The 21,377-nt window shown below is 46.3% G+C and overlaps 5 non-coding genes across 5 annotated transcripts; 1 reads left to right on the top strand and 4 right to left on the bottom strand.

Annotated features, from left to right (window-relative positions):
* Positions 1-6,703: 6,703 nt before the first annotated feature.
* On the bottom strand, positions 6,704-6,775 carry Trnae-cuc. The gene has a single exon. It is a non-coding gene; the product is annotated as a tRNA-Glu (tRNA).
* A 307-nt stretch (positions 6,776-7,082) lies between these two features.
* On the bottom strand, positions 7,083-7,154 carry Trnag-ucc. The gene has a single exon. It is a non-coding gene; the product is annotated as a tRNA-Gly (tRNA).
* A 604-nt stretch (positions 7,155-7,758) lies between these two features.
* Positions 7,759-7,830, bottom strand: Trnad-guc. Its single transcript has one exon. It is a non-coding gene; the product is annotated as a tRNA-Asp (tRNA).
* A 606-nt stretch (positions 7,831-8,436) lies between these two features.
* On the top strand, positions 8,437-8,519 carry Trnal-cag. The gene has a single exon. It is a non-coding gene; the product is annotated as a tRNA-Leu (tRNA).
* Positions 8,520-21,090: 12,571 nt separating this feature from the next.
* On the bottom strand, positions 21,091-21,161 carry Trnag-gcc. Its single transcript has one exon. It is a non-coding gene; the product is annotated as a tRNA-Gly (tRNA).
* Between the last annotated feature and the right edge of the window lie 216 nt (positions 21,162-21,377).

Raw genomic sequence — 21,377 nt, 5'->3', positions numbered from 1 at the left:
CTTCCTTCCTTCCTTCCTTCTTTCTTTCTTTCTTTCTTTCTTTCTTTCTTTGAGGTAGGGTTTCACTCTAGCCCAGGCTGTCCTGGAATGCACTATGTAGTCTCAGGCTGGCCTCAAACTCACAGCAATCCTGCCTCTGCCTCTGCCTCTGCCTCCTGAGTGCTGGGATTAAAGGCGTGTGCCACCATGCCCAGCTTCCAGTTCATCTTTTAGAGTTCTCTTATAACATGAAAATTTAACCAGGTCCTCTGACATTTCTACTCTGCTCCCACCTGTTACTCAGAGGTTTCTGATTAGAGAAAAAGAACATCCAACATACTATATAGATTTGAAAACCAGAAATGTTACACTTAATATGTTTAAATTAGTGAGACAGCAGTGAGTGGATCCATTATTTATTTATTTATTTGAGAGTGACAGACAGAAAGGCAGAGAGAGAGAGAGAGAGAGAGAATGGGTGCGCCAGGGCTTCCAGCCACTGCAGACGAACTCCAGACGCGTGCGCCCCCTTGTGCATCTGGCCCTTGTGCATCTGGCTAATGTGGGTCCTGGGGGACCGAGCCTTGAACCGGGGTCCTTAGGCTTCACAGGCAAGCATTTAACCATTAGGCCATCTCTCCAGCCCAGAGTGGATCCATCTTTAAGACCAAGTTAAAAGTGATATTCACCATCTTGTGGCCAACAACCTCTTGTCATCGATGATGGAAGAAGAAGAGGGAAGAAATCCCACTGCAAGAGGGACTAGTTGGTGTCAGGTTCAGGAGTAACCAAGACCATGGAAACCACTCTGAGGCAAAGATGGAAGTTCTCATTTGGGGGGGGGGGCACATGAGCTGACTTTCAAGAGCGGAGCAGTCAGCTTGGGGTTACAGATAGTGGGCTTTATAGGCTCTTCAGAAGGTGAGGAAGGGAAGACATTGTTTGTTGGGGCAGTAAATCTCTGGTTTTTACATTAGCCATAGGATGAGACCAGAAGTGACCTGGTGAGAGATAAGGGGACAGTAAATCTAGACCTGGGGCTTCCTTAATGGCTGGTCAGTTAATTGAGAGATGTGGATGACCCACTTCCTTATCACTGTCGTCCTCCTGCTGTGACTCCATTTTGTCCTGACCTCACAGTTGGAAAGAAGAATGGGTTCAGTGGAAGGGGGCTGGGAAGAGGGGGAAAGAAAGTAACAGGAAGGGAATGTGATAAGAAATACATTTTGTGTAGGTTTGAACATCATCAATAAAAAGTTAACCAAGGGCTGGAGAGATGGCTTAGCGGTTAAGCGCTTGCCTGTGAAGCCTAAGGATCCCGGTTCGAGGCTCGATTCCCCAGGACCCACGTTAGCCAGATGCACAAGGGGGCGCACGCATCTGGAGTTCGTTTGCAGTGGCTGGAAGCCCTGGCATGCCCATTCTCTCTCTCTCTCTCTCTTACTCTCTCTCTCCTCCTCCTCTCTGTCACTCTCAAATAAATAAATAAATAAATAATTTAAAAAAATAGTTAACCAAAAAATGAGCCAGATGTGGTGATGCACGCCTTTGATTCCAGAGGTAGGACTATCATCTTAAGCTCAAGGCCACCCTGAGACTACATAGTGATTTATTCCAGGTTAGTCTGGGTTAGAGTGAGACCCTACCTTGAAAAAAACCAAAAAAAAAAAAAAAAAAATTCTTAGAGATACTTGCTCAACCATGTTTATTGAAGCTCTATTCACAATAGCTAGGAAATGGAATCAGCCTAGATGTCCCTCAACTGATGAGTGGGTAATGAAGATTTACACAATGGAGTTCTACACAGGGGTAAAGAAAAATGAAGTTATTTGGGCTGCAAGACCACTGAGAAATCCTGCTGGAACTGAGCTGATAACCTCCTCCATGTAGACCAGCTGACAGAAAGCTGGAAGAAGCCATTCTGCATGCAGTTCAGTGAAGATACTCAACAGTGGACACTGCAAGCCTTATATTTGGCCAGCTAGGCCAAATGAGCCAATGGGTGCAATAGTGGCACGTCTATCATGGTTGAAACCAACTGCCCTCTAATTGGACTGGAGGCCCACTCCAAAGGAGGGAATACACCCCTGATATTGAAAACTTAAAACAGGGGTAGTCATGAGCCCTAGGGGTGTGTAATGTCTGCTGGTGACTGGCTAAATATACTATGTTCATCAAACTGCCCAGTAAGCACTTCTCTTGATGTTCATACCCATATATTAATGTTACTCTCACTTTTGGTTAGAGAAGCTTCTCTTTTCAGATGGCAGTGACCTTGGGATGACTCAGAAGACACCGTGGTGCTGAGAAGTGACAGAGGAGTGCTCAGCACTGAAATGTCCCTATCACATCTTCCTACCTACAGGAGACCATCATAATAGAATGAAAAGATGAAGACATCAAAATAAAAGGGAGACTGATTGAGATAGGGAGGGGATATGATGGAGAGTGGAGTTTCAAAGGGGAAAGGGGGGGGGGAGAAGGAGGGAATTACCATGGGTTATTATCTACAATTATGGAAGCTGTCAATAAAAAACAACAACAAAAAACCAGGCTGGAGAGATGGCATAGTGGTTAGGCGCTTGCCTGTGAAGCCTAAGGACCCTGGTTCAAGGCTCAATTCCCCAGGACCCAGTTTATTTGCAGTGACTGGAGGCCCTGGCGTGGCTATTCTCTCTCTGTCTGTGTGCCTCTTTGTCTGTCACTATCAAATAAAATAAAATTAAAAATGCTTGTAAAAATCATATGTGTGAGGTTAGCTAGAACATCTGAGGAGACATTGCAAGAGCACTGGATTAAGTTGCCTTAAAAGTTCTCAAGGCTACCTTGCTTGAAAATGGAAGGCAGGATAAATGAACTTAAGAAGAGCCACATTGGTACAGGACTGGCAGACAGAGGTTAGCCAATACTAAGCAGAGTTGAAACAGTGGACCCAGACCAGAACTACAAGGAACACAATCACAGGCTGCTTGTTACCACCATGCAAATAAAACAGGAAACAGGACACAAGATGTTATGAAGGCAAAAGGAGCCTGATTCATAGACAACTACACACTCCATCTACATAGGAACAGAAACAGTAGATTACCCATAACATGTTGGCAGAAAGTAAAGTTTTCTGGGCAGGTAGACTGAAGCCTGCAGTTGATTTGTGGGAGGACAGAGCCCCCAAACAGGCTGGACAATCTTTGGTCATGCTGCAATAGGAAATGAGAAGATGAATCTAGGCCCCAGCTAGAAGGGCATTTTTCATAGGCTCCTGGCCACTTGGAGACAGGAATGGAAGTATGAGTCATGCAGTTTCCACACGAACTCTGCTACAGGGAAATCTCGACACCCAGCGTCTGTACCCATTTTGTTAGGCTTGACTGTTGGCTACTTTTCATGGACTCTTTTAACATTCCCCCTCTGTTGTGGACAAGCTCACCTGTCCAGATGTCATTTCACATTTCTGCCTCCACTAACCCTCCCCTCCAATCTCTGACTCAGGTCAGATCTCTTAGATAACTGCCAATACCTGCATCCTGGCTCTTGATCTATAGAAGGGCCCTGGGCATGTACAGGTGCCACCAGCTCACACTGCCAGGACAGCCAGCCTTGGCAGGTGTCCAAATGATGGATGTAGATTAGCCCAGGATACGGAATGGTAGCGCCACAGTGGCCAGGTTTTGCTGTGGCCAAGGAGCACTCTGGGATTGTCTTCACCAGAACCTGGCCGACCCTAGGAAGATGCTCTGTTTGGAACCAGAAGCTTTTGGAAGTGGCGGTGAATTCCAAACACTGAGACCACAATGAGTTTTGCAAAAGAATATTTTGAGCTGGATGTGGCGGCGCACACTTTTAATCCCAGCACTTGGGAGGCAGAGGTAGGAGGATTGTCGTGAGTTCGAGGCCACCCTGAATCTACAGTTAATTCCAGGTCAACCTGGACCAGAGTGAGACCCTATCTCGAAAAACAAAAACCAAAAACAAACAAACAAACAAACAAAAGAATATTTTGAGCCGGGTGTGGTGGTGCATGTCTTTAATTATGGAGGCAGAGGTAGGAGGATTACCATGAGTTCGAGGCTACCCTGAGACTACATAGTGAATTCCAGGTCAGCCTGGGCTAAATCAAAATCCTATAATAATAATAATAATAATAATAATAATAATAATAATAATAATAATAATTTTTTGAGGAGGTTTTCAGACATGGAGAACCAGACTCCAATGCTCAAATCTGTCCGGTAAGGATGCTTTTCGGGTTGAGGCATCCAAAAATGTGACTGCATGTTCCCTGGAAGAAGGGGGAAAGTCTAGAAGATTTCTATTGGAACTAAGAACAGACAGTTGAATGTATGATCTAAAGGAAGGGTAGGACTCCTTACAATGTGCTCCTCCAGATACAAAATGGCCTGGATATCCATGACCTCACAGTGCCTGACACTACCTACAAAAGGCTATCATAAGAGGAAGAAAAGATCATGACATCAAAATAAAAGAGAGACCGATTGAGATGGGGAGGGGATATGATGGAGAATGGAGTTTCAAAGGGGAAAGCGGGGGGAGGATATTACCATGGGATATTTTTTATAATCATGGAAGTTGTTAATAAAAATTTGGCAAAAAAGAACAGAGTATATTGGGGTTCAGGTATTGCCTACTTGAACAAAGGTTAGGCCTACAGGCGTGCAGGATGTGTGTGTTTATTTGCTGGTAGTGCTGTGTTCATGGTCTGGCAGTGGCCAAATGGCAGCAAGGTCAGCTCTGGAGTGTGATGCGGATGGAACACCATTCAGCAGGGCTGCAGCATCCGAGATGGTCTCTGGCAGGGCCAAGAAGTCTTTCAGCGACATCCTCGAGTGCCTGTTGTCTGACAGTTTGCACTATTGCTATCTTCTCCTTGGAATTTTTGGAATTATTATAAGCTTATTACTGATTATTTTTGCTTTCGTTTCCCCCTTCTTAGTAGTAATAGAGGATTCCAACTCATATGTAGTTATACAGTCACCAGTGATTAAACAGGAAAAGAATATTTCTACAGAAATTTCTGAGGCTGTAATGTTTAAACAGGTAAACAGATTATAGATCCTGAAACTACAACTAGTGTGAACAAAGTTGTTTTGTGTGTGTGTGTTTCAAGGTAGGGTCTCACTCTAGCCCAGGCTGACCTGGAATTCACTATGGAGTCTCAGGGTGGCCTTGAACTCACAGCAATCCTCCTACCCCTGCCTCCTGAGTGCTGGGATTAAAGACGTGCGTCACCACACCTGGCACAAAGTTTCTTAACGCCACAAATGTTCACCTGAGACACGTTCTTTGCAATGCTATGCTACATGCCTTACCAACTGTTCCCAAGAAACATTACTTATGATTATGGGAATTAATGGACACATTTCCTGAACCTACAGATGACTTACTAGAAAAGGAACCTGAAATGCTAGGGAGCAAAAGTAAACATCTTGGGCTGGAGAGATGGCTTAGGAGTTAAGCCTTTGCCTGTGAAGCCTAAGGACCCCCGTTTGAGGCCCAGTTCTCCAGAACCCATGTTAGCCAGATGCACAAGGGCGTGCACACATCTGGAGTTTGTTTGCAGAGGCTGGAGGCCCTGGTGGGCCCATTCTCTCTCTCTCTCACTCTGCCTCTTTCTCTCTCTGTCTGCCACTCTCAAATAAGTAAATAAAAATAAACAAAAAATTTTTTTTAAGTAAACATCTTTCAAATAATCGGGTTGGGCCTACACAAGGAACTCAAACAAAATATGTAACTTTCAGAATTAACAATAGAATTTGGTGGGCTCCTAAAGAAAAGACATTAATGAAAACCACTGGTTGGATAGATCAACCTTTACCATATACAAGGGCATACATTAATCGAGCAAGGATCTGGAAAGATGGGAAAAGAGGTAAATACCAAAAGCTTCCTTTTATGGAGAGACTTGCAAGGTCAGGACCAAACTATAAAATGGAGCAACAAAGAAAGGTCATAGACAATTAAATCAGTACTGGATTAGAAATAGAGAAAAAGAACTGTTATTCAGGCCACAAGGTACTACTATGTAGAGAGTGGCTAACACAGCCCTTTCTGAGGTCAAAAAATGTCTATCACTTTAGAACCACAAGAGCTACCTGCTCTTGGCTAGTTTCCATGAGCCTGGGTAAGATATTAACCAGCTTGCAATCCTTGACTTTCTTGTTTAAGATGTCATCAGAATGTCTATGGAGCAAGAGGTTCATAAATTAAGCAGAAGCAGGGGAAACCAAGGGAAAAGAGGAATATTGTGCAAGATTTCTTAGAGAATGGAAGACACACGAATAAGTTGCTATGTTTTCCTTGCAAAAAATGCAATGCATAAATAAAGAAGCAGAGTTTTGCTCTGCGTCCAGTACGCTTCACCTGAACCACCGGTCCAAATCATTTCCTCACACTGCCGACCGACTCCACACATCCCCTTCGAGTTCTACAACCCCGCTGAGGCTGGGCCTCGGCAACGGTGTGCAAGGGAGAAGAAAGTGGCTGACTTAGGAAGCAGGTGTGCTTGGGCTGCAGGAAGAGCTGGAGCGGAAGAGGAAGAGGAAGCCACTAGCATCAGGGAAAAAATATTAAAGTGGCAGAAGGGCCGGCGGGCTGGGCACCAGGTGGAGGATGGAGAGGGTGACGTTGGTGGGGAGAAAAAGGGTTAGAACCTAAAAGAGTTGTGTGCTGTGAGGCACATAAGAGACAGTGAGAAAGAAAAAGGGCTTTCCCTGACCGGGAATCGAACCCGGGCCGCGGCGGTGAGAGCGCCGAATCCTAACCACTAGACCACCAGGGAGTGCCAGCTTATTACCTATGCTGGCACCTCCTGGAAAAAGTTGCTGCAACCCAACGGCTTCGCAGGACCTGGGCGCACCTCTACCGCGTGGGTTTCACTAGCAAAGCAGGTCCGTCCTCCGGCGCAGTCGGCCCCCCGCCACTCATCGCCCGCCTACTCTGGCAGCTCTGGGCACCGTCAAAACATAACCCGCCACAAGTGCACTAACGCGCACGGCGGGGGGTTGTGGGGGGAGGCGGGGAAGAGCTGTCACCAGGGCAGGGCCACCCTGGGGCCAGGGACGAAGGCCAACAAAAAGGGCAACCGTTGCGTTGGCCGGGAATCGAACCCGGGTCAACTGCTTGGAAGGCAGCTATGCTCACCACTATACCACCAACGCCGCACCGCCCGGCTGCCACCCACACGCCAGCCGGGGACTGCCACCGGCCCGCCTCCGCCTTGCACGGGCGCTCGTCGGAGCGCTCCTCAGCTCCTGGATGCCAAGGGGACACCCAAGGCGGCCCTCGGTGTCCCGCCAGCGCCAGCCCTGCCGCGTCCAGCCCAAGCCAGCCGCTAAGACCAGCTGCGCTCCTCGAAGGGGGCCCCATCGTCGCCCGCGTGCCACAGGGACGGTCGAGGGAGCCGCCTGGCCGCCACCCGCGGCCCCAGTGTGCTTGCCCATCCGCCTGCATCACACCTCACGCCCGGGGGGCCGTCCAGTCTCGGGGAGCCCTCGCAAACGCCCGCGCCCGCGCCCACGCTCGCACCCTGCACAAGGGGCGCTTCGCTTCGCTTGGGTCTTAGCGCCTCCTAAGCCTCAGGCGTCCGTCAGAGCCCCCAGGGCCGGTGCCACCCCACGGAGAGCGGGTGCGCGGCCGGGGCAGCTGGCGGCGCCCGCGCCCAGCGGAGCCCGAGGACTTGGGGCTGGGAGGTGGCGCTGCCCAGCTGCCCTCCAGGCTGGCGGCTGGACCCCGCGGCAGAGCCGGCCAAAAAGGACTGCTGGCCTCCCCGTCGGGGAATCGAACCCCGGTCTCCCGCGTGACAGGCGGGGATACTCACCACTATACTAACGAGGACGGCGACGCCAGCCTCCTCGACACCACATCCCTCTCCGACGCCCGGCTCGCCTTCCCACAGCTGCCCCCTGACGGCGGCCCAGCGTCTGGCGTCTGGCGCGTGCCCGGGCCCCTGGCCCCGGGGGCCCCAGCCGCGCCCCCCAAACTCTGGCAACAGGCGACCCTCGCCACCCATCCCCCCCGTACCTAGCCCCGCACCCGCTCGCCGTCGCCCCCACCCGCCCGTCCCTCCCGGCTCCTCGGACGGGACCTTCGGCTTCGCTTGGGTCGCCTCGCCATGCCAGGAAGCGGCGCGGGCTCGCAAGCAGGGCTCTGGGGAGGAGCGCGCCGGCCGCCATCCGCCCGGCAGGCTCCCACCACTGGAAGCCGGCGCCACCCGGCCTGGCCCCGGCCCCGGCCCCGCTGCGGCGGGCGTGGTCCCTTGTGGGGCCGTGGGGCCCGAGGGACGCGGGCGCGTGCACGCGGAGACGTGGGGAGGCTGCTGGACGGGCCTTAAGCCCCAGCGCGAGAGGCCCACGGCCTGTGACCCACGTCCGCACATGGCAAGGGGTGGGTTTGTTCGTTCTTTTTCTCTAGGAAGCTTTTGGCGCCTGTACTTGTACTGTTGTCAGGATGGCCGAGCGGTCTAAGGCGCTGCGTTCAGGTCGCAGTCTCCCCTGGAGGCGTGGGTTCGAATCCCACTCCTGACATTGATTCTTTTATTTTTTTATCTTGGATTTTCAAGGTAGGTTTTCACTGTAGGTCAGGCTGACGTGGAATTCACTATGTAGTTTCAGGGTCGCCTCCAACTCATGACAATCCTCCTACCTCTGCCTCCTGAGTGCTGGCATTAAAGGAGCGTGCCACCATGCCCAGCATATTCTTCTTCCTTTTAATTATTATTAATAACAACGTATTTTGGTGTGTACACCATGTGTTGGGACCCTCTTTCCCTTCATCTCTGCCCCCATAACGACTTTTTTGTTCGCTAGGTTGTCCTTGTCCCCTTTCCAGTAGTAAGGCCACCCTTGCATCCCACAGATACCCCCCTCCTACTTTTAGGGTACATCTACTCTTCCTCCTTTTCCATTTCTTTGCCCATTCATGTGTTTGTGTTTCTGGGGATTGTCAACTGAGGCAAGGACTCTGGTGCTGAGGCATGTTCCCTGCTCCTTCTAACAGAAGCTGCACTCTTCACCCACGGTTCCACTGTCCTTCACCTGTGGTCTATACTCACCCTTCACCCCGGCCACTCACTGCAAGCTAACACGTTTCTTTCTCCATATTCCTTCTGTATTTTTGATCATTGGTAGAAATCTTGGTACTTTATTTTAGATCTTTTTTTTTTCTAGACCTTTTAGTATACTATTTCTACGGTTCATACAGTGGTATATCTCCCGTGTGTCCGCATGTAAATGGCGTCAATACATTTTTTGCTCTAGCATAACCACTCAGTGCTTCCTGCTTTATTATATGAAACGATTTTCTCACTGTTGCCTGAAGCTATACATTCTAAGTGTCTCATTTTGCAATCAGATGCTCTATCCTGACTCTTAAATTCCCGATGGTGTACGTAACTTTGAAATTTCTACTATTGGTTTGTGTGCTTCTAACTTGGAATACATTTTTATATGAATTTTTGTGTATTTCACAATACTCTGGATTGAGCCCTGGGCTCCAGAATGCTAGGTAAATGCTTTGGCACTTAGCTACACCCTCAGCTTTTTTAAAAATTTATTTTGAAGTTGGGTGTGGTGGCACATGCCTTTAGTTCCAGCACTTGGGAGGCAGAGATAGGAGTACTGCTGTGAATTTGAGGCCACCCAGAGACTACATAGTGAATTCCAGGTTAGCCTGGGATAGAGTGAGACCCTACTTTGAAAAACCAAATTATATATATGTATATATTGAGATAGGGTCTCACTTTAGCACTTTGAAAGTGTCACCACTTTGACAGATCAGGGATGGAGGACAAAGTCAAGAACATACTACATCCAAGAAGCCAGATGTGGTGGTGCACGCCTTTAATGCCAGCCACTCTAAGACTACATAGTGAATTCCAGGTCAGCCTGGGCTAGAGCAAGACCCTACCTAAAAAATATAATAATAATAAAATAAAAGAAATAAATAAAGAAAAGAAATTATGGGCTGGAGAGATGGCTTAGCGGTTAAGCGCTTGCCTGTGAAGCCTAAGGACCCCGGTTCGAGGCTCGGTTCCCCAGGTCCCACGTTAGCCAGATGCACAAGGGGGTGCACGCGTCTGGAGTTCGTTTGCAGTGGCTGGAAGCCCTGGCGCGCCCATTCTCTCTCTCCCTCTATCTGTCTTTCTCTCTGAGTCTGTCGCTCTCAAATAAATAAATAAATAAATAAATAAAAATTAAAAAAAAATTAGGCAAGGACCTGATGAATTATATCACAACTTTGTGGATAGATTATTACAGGCTGCTAGCAGACTGGTTGGAGATTCTGAAGCCAGGACTTGCACTTGTAAAATTATTAGCCTATGAGAATGCCAACTCTGCTTGTCAAGCAGCCTTGAGGCCATTTAGGAGAAAGCGGAACATAACTGATTACATTAGCCTATGTTCTGACATAGGTCCATCCTATACACAAGGGCTAGCTTTGGTTGCTGCCCTCCAAGGGAAGTCAGTAAAGGAGGTTCTTTTTCAGCAACAAAAAGGTAATAAGAGAAAAGTTAATGCTCTCCCAGGAAGTTGTTTTGGATGTGGCAAAATGGGACATCAGGTGAAACAATGTCCTCAGAAGCAAAAGAATGATTCACCCAGAAAGGAACCAGGGTTGTGCCCAAAATGTAAAAGGGGCAAACACTGGGCCAATGAATGTAAATCTAAATATGATTATATGGGGGATCTTCTCCCACAGGGAAACAGGAGGAGGGGCCAGCTGCAGGCCCTGCAACAATGTTATGGAGCACTACAGAACTTTATTCCCCAGCAAAACAATCCATTCAGGACCTCTGCAGAGCAACCCCAGGCAGCCCAAGACTGGACCTCAGTTCCGCCACCTATACAGTATTAGCACCAGAGATGGGAATGCAGACCTTACCAACAGGTGTTTATGGGCCATTACCTAAAGGATCTGTTGGGCTATTGTTAGGGAGAAGTAGCTCTACCATGAAAGGAATTTTAGTAGCACCTGGGGTTATTGATTCTGATTATGAGGGGGAAATTAAAGTTATGACCCTTTTCCTTAGAGGAATATCAGTAATTAATAAGGGACAATGATTAGCACAATTAATATTACTCCCCCAAGTGAGTGCCAGTAAAAGGGGCAAAAGAGGTGATGCAGGTTTGGGTTCTTCAGATGCTTACTGGATCCAGGCCATTGGATCACAGAGACCAGAATTAACTTTGTATATTAATGGTAGATAGTTCCAGGGTTTATTAGATACAGGAGCTGATGTTTCAGTGCTTTCAGCAGATCAGTGACCTCTCAATTGGCCTAAACAGATCTCTGTGCCTCAGTTGCAGGGAATAGGACAGACTCAAAGCCCAGAACAGAGCAGTGATTTGTTACAATGGAGAGATGAAGAAGGGCATAAAGGAACTTTTCAGCCATATATTGTCCCAAGTTTACCTGTGAACCTGTGGGGAAGGGATGTCATGAGTTGCATGGGAATTTATCTTTATAGTCCTAGGGATACAGTTTCCAATCAAATGTTAAATCAGGGGCTCTTGCCGGCTCAAGGTTGGGGCAAGAATGGACAAGGGCGGCTAGAGCCCATATCACCAATACCTAGGCCTCCAAGGGCAGGCTTGGGGTATTTTTAGAGGGGGTCATTGGACAACCTGTACCTCATTCAGATCCCAAAACCTGGAAGAGTGGGGACCCTGTGTGGGTGGATCAGTGGCCTCTTACTGCTGAGACAATTCAGGCCACAGAGCAGTTAGTACAGGAACAGCTTGAAAGCGGTCATATTGCCCCTTCAAATTCACCTTGGAATTCTCCAATTTTTGTTATATAAAAGAAGTCTGGAAAATGGAGGTTATTACAGGATCTTAGAAAGGTAAATGAAACAATGGAATTGATGGGAGCTTTGCAACCAGAATTGCCTATGCCTTCTGCTATTTCTAAAGATACTTATAAAATTATATTGGATTTAAAAGATTGTTTTTCTACTATTCCTCTTGCTCCTCAAGATTGTAATAGATTTGCCTTTAGTGTGCCATCTACCAACTTTAAGGAACCTATAAAAAGATATCATTGGAAAGTGTTGCCCCAGGGTATGGCTAACAGCCCCACCTTGTGTCAAAAGTTTGTGGCTCAAGCTGTAACAAAGACTGGACAGGCCTATCCTCAGGTATATATTATTCATTATATGGATGATATTCTCCTGGCGTTTAAACAAGAGGGATTATTATTAACAGCTTACTCACATTTACAGGGGGCCCTAAAAGAGCAAGGATTAATTATAGCTCCAAATAAGGTTCAATCTGAGCCACCATATTCATATTTAGGACACAGATTATATCCAAAACCAGATTTCCACCAAAAATTCAACTCAGGAAAGATGGGTTACAAACTGTAAATGATTTTCAGAAGCTTTTAGGAGATATTAATTGGTTTAGACCTCATTTAAAAATTAGTACTGGAGAATTAAAGCCTCTCTTAGACATTTTAAAAGGAGATCCAAATCCAAAGTCTGTACGTCAGTTAACAGATGAGGGACGTAAGGCATTAGCTTTAGTAGAACAAGCTATTGAAAAACAACAAATTCAATATATAGATTATTCTCAGGGATGGGCTGCATATGGCCACTGAACATACTCCAACTGCAGTTTTATGGCAAGAAGGACCTCTATTGTGGCTACATTTACCTGTTTCTCCTGCTAGAGTGTTGACTCCTTATTATGAAGCATAGCTTGTTTAATTCAAATGGCTTGAGTAAAGTCTAGAAAATATTTTGGGAAGGAACCGGCTATTATCGGGGTTCCTTTTACAAAGCAACAAGTAGATTGGCTATTTCAAAATGTGGACTCTTGGGCTATTGCTTTTGCACATTATCCTGGTATTATAAATAATCATTACCCTAAAGACAAATTGTTGCAATTTTCAAATTCTCATTCCTTTATTTTCCCCCACACGGTCAGGGCAGAGCCTATTGAAAATGCTTTAGTTGTGTTTACAGATGGATCCTCTAATGGCAGAGCAGCATATGTTATTCAAGAACAGTCTTATTCATTTTCTACTCCCCCAGCATCAGCTCAAGTAGTGGAACTTAGAGCTGTAGCTACAGCATTTAATGTTTTAGCTGCAACTCCATTTAATTTGTATACTGATAGTCAATATATTGCTAGAGCTTTACAGGTGCTTGAGAACGTGTCTTATATTGAAATTGCTAATACTCAAGTGCAAGATTTGTTTAGTCAAATACGAAGATGCATGCATGCTCGTTCTCATCCTTGTTTTGTAGGTCACATATGAGCTCATTCAGGCTTGCCAGGTCCTTTAGCACTGGGAAATGATATGGCAGATAAAGCTGCACAGGTCATAAATATATCTCAATTGGAATTAGCTCAAAGATCTCATAATTTATATCATCAAAATAGTCAAAGTTTAAGAAAACAGTTTCAAATTACTAGAGAATCTGCTATGCAAATTATGCAACAATGTAATACCTGTCCTGAATATTACTCAATTCCTCCGTATGGAATAAACCCTAGAGGATTAAAACTAAATCATCTGTGGCAGATGGATGTAACTCATATTCCTGAATTTGGAAAATTAAAATATGTTCATTTATCCATTGATATTTGCTTAGGATTTCTGATGGCTATGGCACAGACTGGGGAAGCTACTAAACATGTCATAGCACATTGCATCAAATGTTTTTTCTGTAGCAGGTATACCATTAATTATAAAGACAGATAATGGTACAGGTTACAGTAGTCAATCTTTTCAGCGCTTTTGTGCCCAATTATCAATTGTTCATAAAACAGGCATACCTTATAACCCTCAGGGACAAGGAATTATTGAACATGCTCATGGAGCTTTAAAGAATCAATTGCAAAAAATAAAAAGGGGGGTTATATCCTTGGTCACCACAGAATGCTTTAAATCATGCACTCTTTTAAAAATATATTTGTATTTATTTGCAAACAAAAACAGAGAAACAGTAAGAGTATGGGTGTGTCAGGATCTCTTACCCCCTCTGGCTTTACCTGGTTACTAGGGAATTGAACCCAGACCAGCAAACTTTGCAAGTAAGAGCCTTCAACTGCTAATCCATCTCCCCTGCCCCAAGAACAATTAGTTTTATGATTCCCCCAAATCCAAACCATATCCAGAAATAAAAACAAATTTGAATTATGAATACATTATCATTTCATTTTTTAAAATATCTTTCCATTTTCTTTAACAAAGGGAATACACAGTGATAGTATATCCTACTGGTAAAAAATGAAGAGCTCTTCCATTAAATTCTGCAAGAATAAATATTAATTATTACTGAATGTATTAGATCTTATCCTAAAAAAAATACAAAAAGGAGCCAGGCAATAGTCTTTACCTGGAACAGACCACATTCCTCCAAAATTCTGCTAGCCTCAGAGCTACTCCTTCAAACAAGCCCTTCTTTAGCTTGATTGAATAATTTGGAACAACAAGATGTAGGTGGAGAGGAATGTGATCAAGTCATACCAATATAGCTGTTCTTACTCCACAGTTAGCAAAACGTTCCTCCAGAGCCATGAGAAGGAAACTGAATTGATGGAGCAGTGTGCAGCTGTCAGAGACACAGAGCAGTCTGCTGCTGCCCCTTCTTCCCAAGGGCTGTTGCTCAGTGTTCAATTAGGTGCAATAGATACAAACCTAAGTAGAGATGGAAATGAAATGTAGGTAGTGCACTTCAATCATTTTTATTTTTAGTGAAGTCATAGGGCTTCCACCACTGAGCAAAGTGCAGTGCTTTCTTCCTCTGATCCTCAAAGTTTTCTTGGATCCTCTTCCTCCAAAGCATTGGTTCTAGGTCCAGCATGCCACCAATGATTTCCTTTCCAAAGTAATGAGGGAACTTGTGCTGATCTTCAATGATGTGGGCAAATCCTTCCTGGAGACCAAAGTCCACAGAGAAGTAAGGTAAGCCTCTGGGTACAGACTTTCTGATATCTTTCAAAGACAAGTCAATCAACTTCTTATTCATGGACCACTCGTCAGATTCCATTATGGCTTTCTTAAAATAGATTGGAGCCATATCTCCCACTTCCTTTGGGAGAGGAATATTGAATATATGAATTTATGAATTAAACCATGTGATGCTGTTTCCTTGTGTTCAAGTTGGTCTCTAAAAAGACACAGTCCAATCCCTTTTCCTCAAACATCTTTACTAGTGATTTTCTAAACATCTGAATCTCTTCCCAGACATCCTCATCCAGTAAAGTCACTGCTTGGTGATGCTGCAGAGGGGCTATGAAGCAGTGGCCCTCAGTAAAAGAGCAGAAGTTAGGTAAACACAAATACACCTTAACACCTATTGCAACAATCAGGTGTTTGGGAAATTGAGAACTGTCAAAACAGTACAGCCATCTCTCCATTTGCGCAGTGAGACTCTGATGCTCAGCAATAGCTCTTTTCCTCTGGTTCTCTTCCTGTTCACCAAGATGTCCTCTCTCGCCTGCTTTGGACACAAACATGTCATCCAGAGTGTAATAGTGTCCATCTGATTTTCCCATAAACTTAGATGCCATTCTCACAAAAAAATTTTGTTTTGACTCTCAGTTGTGCTCATCTTTTCATTCTTGACCAAATCATTCAGACTTAGATGGTTATCTTCATGAAGGTATCTGACTCTTTCTTTTTCCTCGTGGGTTGCAATCTTCTGCCTTTTCCTGCTTCCTGTTTTAGCTTCCAGAGGTTCTCCTGATACGTCCACAGGCCATGCTCTTCCAGACTCATCTGTTATAATAAGGATCACTTCTTGCTGCACCTCATCCCTTGACTTTTTGGATGGTATCTGTGTTGCCATTTCTTTACTTTCATTTGCCTTTTCAAGTTGGGCTTTAGCTGTTCAGCTAATTCCACATTCCCCATCATCTCTGCCTTGATAATCTTGGCTCCCAGCTTGTTCTTCTCATCGACACTCAGGATGTAGGTGGGCTTATACTCTGGGCTGCAAGAACTGATTTCCTGCAAATATCCACTTCTTGGTGAGTCATCTCTTAAGCTCTCTGCCTGTGATGTTTCTCTCATGGCTCCAGGAAGGGGTCAGTGGTCAGTGCTGCTATAAGCTTCGGATGGCTTTTGATCTAAATGCTTCTTATCTCCTTCTCTCCTGCCAGACCAACTCCATGACATCACACTGTCTTCACTGTCATCTTTGGGTTTTCCAAAACCACAATGCAAAGAAGCCTGAGCCCTTAATGCTGAAGATGAAGTAGATGGTTCACGATCTCTGCTCTTGCTGTGAAGTGACAGTTCTTCCTCATCAGAGGGTCTTAAGAATTCAGGTCTCAAATTTCCAGGAGAAGAGAACTCTTGATTTTGTCTGAAGTTGGATTCTCTTTGGCATGTCTCTAATAACCCAGATTTCTTGTCCTTCTCATCACCTCTGATTGTATCATTACTGCTACTGCTTGCATGGCCTGTTGTGCTATGTCTATCCTTTGAATATTGATTATACTTTACTAAATCTGACTTTCTACTTTCTTGACTATGTTGAGTTTTATCTGAATATGCTGGTTTTCTCCATCGTTCTCTTCTATAATCTTTTTTCAATGCAACTTTTTCAGCTTCTTCTAATCTTGACTGAAATATCTTCATTGACCCCTATCTTTCAGCCACAATATCCTCAAAATTTCTGTTTTCTTTCTCAGCTTGTGCCCCGGCCAGGGAGGAGTCAAACAAGGACCCGAGGGGAAGTTAACCTGAATGGGAGAAGGGAAACAGACACAAGAAGGAGACCAAGCTAGGTGTTTGTCAAGGTCTCGAAATTTTATCTTCACACATAGGTTTATATAGGGTTGTAGGGGGAAGGAGTCATATTCAGGCCAGAGATCACAGGGTTACTGGCTAAATGTAATTTCTTTGTTTCTTCATCAATTACCAGCAGCACCAGGGGAAGCTATGACCCAGGCGTAATGGTTTCTTCATTTCTGGTAATAGATCATTAGATGAGGAAATAGAAACTTAACTCGCAACATCGCGGTTTCGGTCAACATGGCCGAGGTTAGGCTCAGCATGGCCGAGGTTAGGCTCATAGCTCCCAACATCTCCTCCCTTCTTTTATACAAAAAGAGAGGAGGCCCTGCTAAGCAGTGGTGGGCATTAACCAACTGGGGGAGTAGGGACATGACTCCTCCTGTGGGCTGTCATTTTTTCTTCCCACAATCTTGGCCCTTGGTACCTTTTGGGGAGGGGAGGCAGGGCTTATATGATCATAATAGGTATGGTACCAACCTCCATGCAAGTCAGGTTTTTCTCTCAGGGAATTCAGAAGTGGTCAGAAAGGGACTTCCCTTTGCGGTGCTTTGCCTCGCACCCATGTTGGTACCCATATCGTACTCATTTTATTGTGAGCCGATATGCATAGGTCTGAATCCTATGCAGCTCTTAAGGGAGGGGAAGCCTTTTGGCCATAAGACAGATTGACCACAGTGATAGCAGAGGGGTAGAGGACAGTATCATAGTAAATGAGTACAGAATGTATGATCAAGGGAGAGTGGCAGCCACAGGTGGTAGGTTTTCAGTGGCAATGCCTCGATCTGCCAGCTCCAGTCTGTGATAATGGACCTGTAAAGGCTGCATCTTAATGGCTTCAATCTGTTGATGTACAAAAGACATGATTCTATCTATAATAACAGGTCCGATTGTGAGTAAGAGGATTAAGATTAGTAGAGGTCCTAGTACCGATAGCAACCAGGAGAGGAAGGTGGAATTGGCCCAAAATTGAGAAGAGTAGCGACCATATTGAGAATGCAACTCTTGACTAAGTTTTAGTAAATTTTTTATGTTTTCCTCAATGATTCTGGATTCATTGACATAGAAGCAGCACTCCTCTTGGAGAGCCATACATGTCCCTCCTTTTTCTGCTGTAAGGAGGTCAAGAGCATGTCGACTTTGTAGGGCCACCTTGGCCAGGGAGGTGATCTGCCTCTGGAGGGATTCAAGACTATTAGTGGTGGAAGCAATCATCTGTTGTAGCTTTTCAGAAAATTCGCTAGCAGAGTACAAGGAGTGCCCCAATGCTCCACCTGCCACCCCTGCAGAAATAAGTGATGTGGTCAGGCTTGCACCTACCACTAGTGGAAGGAAGGCTACTCTCTTAGGAGCGGTGTGGAAGAGCCATGCAAATTCATCAGGGCTATACATGGTGAGTTGGGGGACTACAGCTACCAGAATATAGGGTCCCGAGATGGTGCTATTAATGTGAGTAAACAGGGTTTCATTGCACCACAAATAAATCAGTGGGGGGAAGGATATAAGTTCCGTAGTTACAGAGGTGTTTTGTATGCAAGTTAAATCAGTAGGTAGTGATTTGTTAGTAAGGAATCAGTGCAATGTAAAAATGTTATTTAGATGGTGAGAGAGTAGTGGGACTGGGGAGACAGGAGGAGTGGTCTTATAGTGAAATTGTTAAAGGAAAGCTTGAGGGTAGAGGAGGCATTTAGGGGAGTTGCAGCAAGGATTGGGTGTGAAAGGGAGGCTCAAAGCAGACAAGAAGAGGCATTTACCTGGAAGGCATTAAGTAGATTGATGGCATATTGGAGATATATTGGAAAAGAGTCCCATTTTACCTTATTATTAAGAAGGGCAGAGTGGAGGTTTTGTTCATTTTCTAAAATTATTTGATTTACTTGATCCTTGGAGTCTGCAGGGACTAATTGTCTGGATATATATATATTTCCTGTAGGGTAGGAGGACCAGCCATCATTATAGAGTTTGCCTGCAACGCCCTTTTCCCAGCGCTTATGCCAAGAGTCAGAGATAACAAGGATGAACTTTTTCCTTGGAGGCAGAGAATACCATTGTTACCATAGACTTCATGCATTCTGCAGCTCCAATATCTACAACCTCCATAGGTGGGTTCATAATCTAAACAACTGCCCTTATTGTCATAAGAAAAGCAGGCGTAAGGCCTGTATGTAGCAGTAATTGTTTTGGGAGTGATTTTAAAGGTGAGGGCTGACTGGCATCCTGTAAGAGAGCAGCGCCCTGAACCGATAAGGATGGTGGAGTCCTGGTAGATGGGACCTTCCTTTACTTGAAATTCCCATTGAATGACGGTAGTAGTAGTTAAGGGAATGATGGACAACATGGAGCAGAGGAACAGTAGATGTCGGGGGTGAATCGTTTTCATCTTGAATCTTGGGTATTGGAAACCTGGAAGAGAAAAGAGGGAGTTGCCTCAGGAACAGGGTGTTCTTGGGCATGTTTTACTGAGAACTTATAGGTTCGTTGACTTGTTTGACTAAACGTTCTGGTAGCCATCTTGAGGCATCATTTTGAGTATCAAACACACAAACTGACCCGGGGACCCAAATGAGGACTGGGTCTGGGCAATTCCATGATACAGTCAAAGGATCTTTCCACATAGCTTTGGCGAAGGTATTTTTTCTGTTTGTGTGCCAAAAGCGATTGGCAACTGACGTTCCTTGAGTGTCAAGGGTTAAAAAGTTTAGGACAAACAGGGCATGATGAAGAATGTTTTTTGGGGAGCCTTTTATGGGATATAAATCCCCGTTTTTAACTTTTGGAGGGTATGTTTAATAGTTTGATGGGCTCACCCAAGAATTCCTTGACCCTGGAGTTTGTATGGTATGCCTGTAATATGTTTAATTTGTAGTTGATGACAGACATTTTGGAATTTTTTTCCAGTATATCCAGGACCATTATCAGTTTTAATAATCTGGGGCTTTCGCATGACATCTAGACAATTGAGCACATGAGCAATGACATTTTTGAAGCTTCTCCAGCATGGAGGCTGGTAAAGATGAATCCATGAAAGTTTTCCATAGTAACATGGAGGTACTTAAGATTACCAAATGAGGGAACGTGTGTTACATCCATTTCAGATCTCATAGGGAATTAAACTTCTAGGATTTACACCGAAGTAGGGAATGGGTAGGAGGGTGACACAGTTTGTGCATTGTTTGACTATCTGGTGAGTTTGCCATGAGTGGAGTTGGCGGCCATGGCTAGTGAAACCCATGGGGGCCGACTGGCACCCAACCTTTCTCTCCCGGCGGTGATGAAGTCGGGCGAAGCACAACCTCATGACTCTCTTCGATGCTGGAACTTTCACGAGATGGGTTAGTGGGCTTCCCAGGCGCAACCGTCCTGAGAGAGACCCCCAAACCCAGCCTGGGATAGACCCCTTACCCTTCGCCCCACCCCCACCCCAGGCTCCCAACCGTTCAACATTCTCTGGCACCACCACCCGCTGCCTCGCCGCTTACAAGACCTGTGGGGCGCTGGTTCGATTAGAGTATTGTTCGGGATATCCGTTATGCCTCTGGTATCCGCGGGCAGTCCAGGGCAAGAGGCAGGATGGCCAAATTGGGGGCAGAAGGAAGGATGCCCTCCTCCGGTCTGGAAGATGGGAGAAGGCTTCCTGAGGAGTTTAGGGTGGGGGTGTGGACGGGTACCCACTCTCCCCCGCCACTGGGCGTAGGCTTGAGCTCGGCGGGAGGGTTTGCTTGGGGAAGAAAACACAGCGGTCAGTTGAACAGCCTTGTGAGCTGCTCTATGTTGGGCGACAGGGAGAGGTCTCATCGATCCGCACGGAAGCTGGGTGGTGGGGAAGGAACAAGACCTACCGCTGTGTGCGGTGATGATGGTGCTGTTGGTACTGAAGGTGTGGGAAGCAAGGCAGGTCAAGGGCAATTGGGAAGCGGTGGCACAGGGTCCACGGAAACCCCTTCTCCAAGGCTCTTCACATGTCCGTGTGGAACACGCACGTACCCGACATGCCCGGGGCAAAGGGCGATCCTTGACCCAAGCTGTGGATGGGATGATGGGAAGGGAGCAGTTCGGTCCGTGTGTAGGATAGGATGGGGTCCCAGGAGAGGTGAGGTCCGCCTTGATTAGCAGCTGTGTGACGACGGGGGAAGAGGTGGGCCCGGAAGGGTGCTGCTCAGGAGGGCAGCTGGGGCACTGGCAGCGCACGAGAGAGACAGAGACATGGTCAAGGGAAGAAGGGAAGTAAGTAAGGAAGGAAGGTGTGAGGCCCTAGAGTGTGGGTAGGAAGAGGAAAGGCCTCGGTGGTCCGGGGCGCACGGGGGCAGCAGCGGGTCTTGCGAGCGGGCCCAAAAGGGCACCCGAGGTTGCATGGGCCGGGAATCGAACCCGGGCCTCCCGCGTGGCAGGCGAGAATTCTACCACTGAACCACCCATGCGCTGCAGACGGCTGCCACCTGACGCTCCCCACAGCCTTGCTCTGCAGGGACCCGGGATCACCCGAGGTGAGAAACTCCTACTTTTGGATGACTGGAAGCGGAAGAAGAGGAGGTGACGTTGGAGGAGAGGAGGAGGGGGAGAAGGAAGAGGAGCGGTGGTAGGAAGAAGATGATGACGACGACGACGGTGACAACCACCAGGAAGACTGCAGTGAC

Source organism: Jaculus jaculus, chromosome 1 (assembly GCF_020740685.1).
Source record: "Jaculus jaculus isolate mJacJac1 chromosome 1, mJacJac1.mat.Y.cur, whole genome shotgun sequence".
Taxonomy (NCBI): Eukaryota; Metazoa; Chordata; class Mammalia; order Rodentia; family Dipodidae; genus Jaculus; species Jaculus jaculus.
The sequence above is the reverse complement of the archived record's forward strand: the minus strand, read 5'-3'. Positions and strand labels throughout refer to the sequence as shown.